Here is a 6,938-nt window from a genome sequence, read left to right as displayed (position 1 = left end):
GATGGCCATGTATGTTGGTTTTAAACCCCAGATCATGCGCACATTCCAAGCTAGTCAAGCGAGGAATCTTTGCGACATGCCTGAATGCAGTCCTGAAAAAATCTTGTGATTATTAGATGGCTTTGATGCGCAAACAAAACGCATTCACCGAGCTGAGTACGCGAAACACCTTATCACAAGTATTTGTGAAAACCTTCTCAAGAAGCGCAAGCCAACGTTGAAGGGTGATCACGGTCAAAAGAACAAAGAAAATCAAAAACAACCGATAGTTGTGATTTCCTGTATCCATCGGCTATCGCACAATTTGAATAAATTGGCGAAGAAATATAAAATCAATGCAGTGCTATCTGTTTTGTGCAAGCAGTAGCGCATTTGCACCTTTAAAACAGAAAGGCGTGTTAAGCAATGCAAAAAGAATCACCACATTCTCGCCACTGAGTGCACAGCTGATATTGTGTGTTTGGTACGTCTAAGCTTCGGCCACGAATATATCGACCGGACTGCTCAGTGCCTCGACGAAAGAGTCAGGCAGCACAAGATAACGATAAAAAATGATTACGGCAGTCATACGGCTACTAACAGCAAAAGCTGCAAATGCTGTCCGTGTTTTGAAAACACATGATTCTTTGCGAGGTCCACAGACAGATTAGAACATCAAATAATTGAAGCATATTACATCCAGCAAAGAGGGCCTATCTGCGTGAGTAAGCTATCTGGTTCGCTGTCAGAAGAAGATTAGTTTTTTTAGTGGATCATTGCAAACGTTGTACTGCTTCTGTTGTTTTGGCAAGTATATCTTTTCTTAAGCCACTTTTTATCTTTTTTTCTTGTACCGTTTTGCTTGTATCTTTGACTCGCGTGGTTATAAACTAGCTTTTCCGAACAATTAACACGAAAGTTGGCGAAAGTCCTGTCTTGTGTGTGTTTGTCTCCGTCTTTTCGCGCCGGTACGCGTCTGCGCAAATTATGTTTCTTACAATATTCGTGCTTAGTGGATGTAATGTTTTCTCTCCTACAGCAGCGTATATTCTTTGGCTCCGACTGTCGGCACTGTGAGATCAAGGTCGTCTCTTTATAAGCACGCACCGCGCAGCATGTTTAGCATTGCCATTTCTATTGCTTAACACTTATATTTCCCTGCTTGAGTTTTCACACTTACGTCTATATTTGCTTACTGATTTCATTTGCCTATTGCTCCTTTTGTGCTGGTCCAATTGGCTCTAGACTAATGCCTGCAGAGTAAAACCAATGCCAGGAACTGAAACTGAACTAGCTGCGGAGGCTTCTATCGTTGGGCAATTGAAATGTTTACAGTAAATGATAAGCCTTAGTCGCGATGTTAGCCTCGCTCATCGTGGCGCCTGAGGTTAGCAGTAAGGTGTTACTAGCAGTTAATAGAGGTTAGCAGTAGCTGGTAAGAGTGCTCAAGCTCCTGACAGCACCGCCCTTGATGCGAAGTGAGTGTTGTTCTCACTACATGATTTGCCAGCTTGTTTTCTGAGGTGCGCTCATATACCACCATTTTAACAAGGTTGACACATGAATGAAATATCTTGCAAATAAATCTAAGAGTCATTTGCTAACATGTCATATGATTTCGCGAGCGCCTTTCTGTTTGAAGAGCAGTATTCATAAAAGCCACGAAGCGGCAACTGAGACCTCTTTCAGAAACGAATCGCTTGTATGTGCCTTAATTTTGATCTTTCACGGCTTAGGTAAGAGGAGACAGTGGACTCGCATCACATGTCTTACCATGTCAGGGCAGGTCACATGCCAGATACACATCTGTAAAAGAGTCTAAGACTTTATAATTTGAAGTGGAGAATGGAAAATCGCTGATTACTACATTCAGCGTGCAGTGAACATTATCGCTTCTCCTCCTCGCCACAGCAAATGACGTGCAATATGGTAACGTTTTTCTAATGTTGCTATTGCGATGAAGTAGCGTCGCGGAAAATATTAAATGCAGGCAAATAATAAAAAAAGAAATGTCAGAAGTGGGATTTGAACCCACGCCCGGAAGACCGGACTGCGACCTGAACGCAGCGCCTTGAACCGCTCGGCCATCCTGACAGCACGGAGGGCGCGGAAATTTGGCACTATGTCAAGATTGTCGTCTTTCAAAGAATGCGGTTGCCTGGCTGAATAGTCACTGCAGGAATAAACAGATTGCTAACTCGAACGTAATGCTGGCCGCTATATTGAAGGAAAGGCAGTAAGCGCGTTCGTGTATCCACACATGACCGCCTACTGTGACATGTACGGTAGTCATTAGCGCGGTGCACCATCACTGTGCCTGTGACGTCACGTGTGAATTATCTTCAGGTGTGCGGTGCATCTTCAGGTGCGTGTGTGTGTGTGCCTTGAGCAACCTGGGGTCGTTCGAGCTCCCGGACGCGGGACCATTTGAGCTCCGGGACCCGAGGGGGCTCCGGCTCCAGGAGCAGAGCGTGTCCCAGCTCGGAGTCCTGGACGGACTGTCCCAGCTCCGGATACGGCACTCGAGACCCCAAAGACCCATATGGCCCACCCGTGCGAAGATGCAGCCCGAGCGGCGAACGATAAAGCGGTAAGGTTCAGTAACAATTGCGAACATCTGCCTGACTACGCTCCATGCAGTGCGAAGACCTTTCCCATATCTTTCCAATTAACCCTGTCCTATGCCAGCTGCGGGCACACTCTACCTGCCACTTTCTTAACCTCATCAGCCACCTAACTTTCTGTCGCCACCTGCTCCGCTTCTTTTCTTTTGGAATCCATTACGTTACTCATAAGGACCATTGGTTATCTTGTCTTCTCATTACATGCCCTGACAAGCCCAGTTCTGCCTCTTGATTTCGGAACGGATGACATTAACCTGCGTTGATTTCCTAACACACTCTGCCCTCTTCCCCTCTTTTAATGGTACACCTATAATTTTTTTCCACAGCTCTCTGCATTGTCCTTAAGTTGACGTAAGCCAACACTATTATTACTATGCTGCATACAGCTTCGCTTTACAACAAAAACCCTATTTATAAATTAGAAGCCAGCTTCCCTGCAACACCAGGTATGGAGCAGCGACGTCGCTTCTAATACTGTCGCATTCCACTGGTAAGGTAACCTAAGCACCCCCACAATTTTAAGGAAAAAATAGTTTTGAGCGAGCTTCGATCTTTGTACATGAGTTTCCTTCTGGTCCGGTTTTTTTTTTGTGTGTGTGGATCTAAAACTATGATTTGACGAAGACGGCAACAATTCCCTGTTGTAACAAGTTTCTGCGGGATTGTGGAACAAAAACTGTCGGAACCACATTTCCGAATTCTTTCACGACCTCTTTTCGTTGCTTCAAAGGTCACTCTTTCGTGCTTACAGAAACCTCTACGATTTAGCCGACAAAAGTAAGAGAGATGTGATTTTGATACCCTGGGACCCGAAAAAAACAACAACATACTTTCTTCGGACCCATCGAGACTAGCTACGCGGCATGCAATTCCACAAGCAACATTGAGTACCCCGGCTCTTATCGTAGCAGCGATTCGTGCCGCTCCTGTGCTCCTGTTATGCCCTCTGCTTATCACTCTGGCAGCGTTGGTGGCGGAGAGCAGTTCGCAATCTAACTGCTTCTTACAACTAGCCGCAGGTTCGCCATGCGCACGCTCTTCTAATTCTGATTTTCAATCTCGCTACTGCCATCTCAGAAAGTGCAGGACACTGCGTTTTTTCATTTTGATTGCTGCGTTGGCAGTCCCCACTAAACAATGCGGCTGTCAAAAAGGGAAAAATGACTGGAGTACAATCAATCAATAAATAAATCAAACAAATTCTTTCTGTCTGTCTTTTACTCTTGTTGACCTGTCAAGATTAAACAACAAAAACGAATGGGAGGGGGGGGGGGGGAGCCAAGGGTAAGAAACTTCCACAGACACCATTGTCCAGCTAATCTAGACATCAGCGCCAATTCTTCCTCATAGCGGCCGGAGAAAAGCCAACTGGAGCGTCGTGGCGTTGTCATGGCAACGGTATCGAACAGAAAAAAAGCTTCATGCCCCAATGGGATTCGAACCACTGCCAGCAAAAACAGAGCAACTTCGCTTTCCGGTGCCTCAGACTACTTGACAACCTCTGCTGTCCGTGGCTTGGATTGCATGCACATGAATTGTTCATTTTTAGCCATCAGTTCCCCTCCAGTCACTAGGGTGGGCTGAAGTATTTAAAACAGAAACGACTATTCGTTTCCTACCCCTGGGGAAGCACCGGTCCGCTATCCAGCTTTTCGACAAGAGCACTTCTCTTCGTCTCGCTGTAGCGCTCATCATTGCCGGGATTTAAATAGGGCATTCACACCTAGGAGGAAGCTCGGGTGAGGTGGAGAATGCTGTCCTGTGTTAAGGGTGGTGGGGGGCTGTGCGGCGTGAACTTGGAGATGCTGCTCCCAATGCAAGATGTCTGCTAAATAGGATTACACTAGTTGGCCTGCAAAACTGTGATGAATAAATGCGCCAGCTCAGCAGGACGAAATCCGGCGGGTTGGGAGGCTGAAGAGACAGTGAACATGGCCTTGAAAGGCTGTCCATACATGGGGCGCTGCGGCATGTGTCAGATAAGACATGGCTGGCGCCAATGAATCTCGCCTAGCATCTGTCCACTATGGTTCACTAAATGTTTGAAAGATGGTGTTCAGCGTACCTGGGAAGAGTTGGTGATATATGTTAATAAGGAATCCTATAATAATCTCTGATTTCCGCTGGTCCTAGAGGCGCTGGCCTTATGCCGGATGTATAAGACCAATGCCAGGAAATAGAACTCAACAAGCTGCCGGGACTTGTATCCGTAGGGCAAATGAAATGTTAAGAGTAACTGATAAGCCTTAGTTGCGATTTAAGCCTCGCTCATTGCGGAGCCTGAGGTTCGCAGTAAGAGGCTGCCAGTAGTTAGTAGTAGTTGGTAAGAGTGCTCAAGCTCCCGAGAGCACCGTTCTAGACGTGAAACCAGTGTGGTTCCTATCACTACTTGCTTTGCCAGCTTGTTTTCTGGGGTCCACTAATAAAACGCCATTTTAGCAAGGTTGGTACATGAATGAAATATCTTGCCAATGAACCAAAGAGGCATTCGCTAACATGTACTATGATTTCGCGAGCGGCCTTCTGTTGCAAGAGCGTTATTCATAAAGTAGCAATTCAGGCCTCTCTCAGAAACGAATCGCTAGTTGTGCCTTAATTTTGGTCTTTCACGGTTGGGTTAAGAGGAGACACTGAACTCGCAACGCATGTCTTGCCATCTCAGAGCAGGTCGCATGCGAGAGGACACATCTGTAAAAAAAGAACTAAGGCTTTAAAATGTGAAGTAGAGAGAGTAAAATCGCTCAATAATACATTCAGCGTGCAGCTAACGGTATCGCTTCACCTCCTCGCCACAGCAAAAGGTGTGGAATATGGGAGCGTTTTCCTAATATCGGTCTTTCGACGAACCGGCGTCGCAGGAAATAGTAAATAAACGCAAGAAAAAAATATGTCGGAAGTGAGATTCGAACCCACGCCCGGAAGTCCGGACTGCGACCTGAACGCAGCGCCTTGGACCGCTCGGCCATCCTGACAGCACGGAATACGCTGAAATTTGGCAGCATATCAAGACTGTTTCTCTTGAAAGAATGCGGTTGCCTGGCTGAATATTCACTGTAGGAATAAACTAGCTCCAACGTAATGCTGGCCGCTCTGTTGAAGGAAAGCCAGTCTTCGCGTTCGTGTATTCCACACATGACCACCTACAGTGACACCTACGGAGGACTTCAGCCCGGTGCATCATCTTGCGCCTATGACGTCACGTGTGAGGTATCTTCAGGTGTGCAGAACGGGAAAGCGTCGACTTCGCGCTCTGAAGCACGGGCGAGGAGCAAAAATATGGCATGGCCACCTGGAGCACTATAGGCACATCCTAGAATGAGAACAAAACAATACTTTTAAGCGAATGAAGAGCCGCAAAGTTTGGTTTATTGGGGTTTAACGTCCCAAAGCAACTCAGTCTATGAAAGGCGCCGTAGTGTACGGCTCCGGAAATTTCGACCACCTGACATCTTTAACGTTCTTTAACGTGCACTGACATCGCACAGCACACGGGCCTCTAGAATTTCACCTTCATCGAAATTTGGCCGCCGCTGCCGGGATCGAACCCGCGTCTTCCGGGTCAGCAGCCGAGCGCCGCAACCACTGAGCCACCGCGGCGGGGAGAATAGCCGCAAAGGGCGAAATCCAGAAAGAAACGCTGTATGATAATTCAAGAGACAACGTTAATGGAACTAAACTTTAGTTCCATTAATGTTGTCAAGAGGCACGGCCCTCATTTTCTAGGCCTCACAAGGTTGCTAGAGGAGCAGGCAATGCAGAAGTATGAACAGGGAGATATTTGTACTGGTTAGGGTTGCAGTGGCAAAATCGTTATACATGTTCTGGTAGACTGCAAGGCTGAATATCCAGACACGGCCGCTCAATGGAGGCGCACTTGGTGCGGCCCGTCGCGTCGCGCCTCAATGGCTGGGGGAGCGCGTATTGGGAGAAGTTCAAGTTTCCGCCGTCATTCGCCGCGGGGGCGCCACCATCCGGGACAAGCCGCCGCCGACACGAACGGCCTGGAGACGCGGAAAGAGCGCGCTGGCTGTGTTGGCACGTGCACGGCACGTTTTTCCGCTCTAACTGCTCTGCATGACCACGTGGTTCTGCTAGTTCCGCGTGCTTGTCATCGGTGCCTGTGTCGACAGCGTCCTAAGCGCATGCGACACCATGCCACGCAACTGCTGCGTGCCGCTGTGCACCACAAACGTAAGAAAAGATCCGAAGATCGGTTACCACGAGTTCCCGTGCGATCCACATCGTCGAGCAGCGTGGCTCAAAAAACATATCTCGGGAAGGCTCGGGCGGAAAAGGAAGTAGGTGGGAGCCGAGTGACAAGTCACTGGTATGCTC

At 47.7% G+C, this 6,938-nt stretch overlaps 2 non-coding genes across 2 annotated transcripts; both read right to left on the bottom strand.

Moving 5' to 3' along the window:
• Nucleotides 1–1,989: 1,989 nt before the first annotated feature.
• TRNAL-CAG (transfer RNA leucine (anticodon CAG)) lies at nucleotides 1,990–2,073 on the bottom strand. Its single transcript has one exon. It is a non-coding gene; the product is annotated as a tRNA-Leu (tRNA).
• A 3,418-nt stretch (nucleotides 2,074–5,491) lies between these two features.
• On the bottom strand, nucleotides 5,492–5,575 carry TRNAL-CAG (transfer RNA leucine (anticodon CAG)). Its single transcript has one exon. It is a non-coding gene; the product is annotated as a tRNA-Leu (tRNA).
• Nucleotides 5,576–6,938: the final 1,363 nt, after the last annotated feature.

The sequence above is a fragment of the Amblyomma mixtum genome, chromosome 6 (assembly GCF_055824585.1).
Source record: "Amblyomma mixtum isolate Tamu chromosome 6, ASM5582458v1, whole genome shotgun sequence".
Lineage (NCBI taxonomy): Eukaryota > Metazoa > Arthropoda > Arachnida > Ixodida > Ixodidae > Amblyomma > Amblyomma mixtum.
Note: the sequence above shows the minus strand (reverse complement) of the source record. Positions and strands in the feature narration are given on the sequence as shown.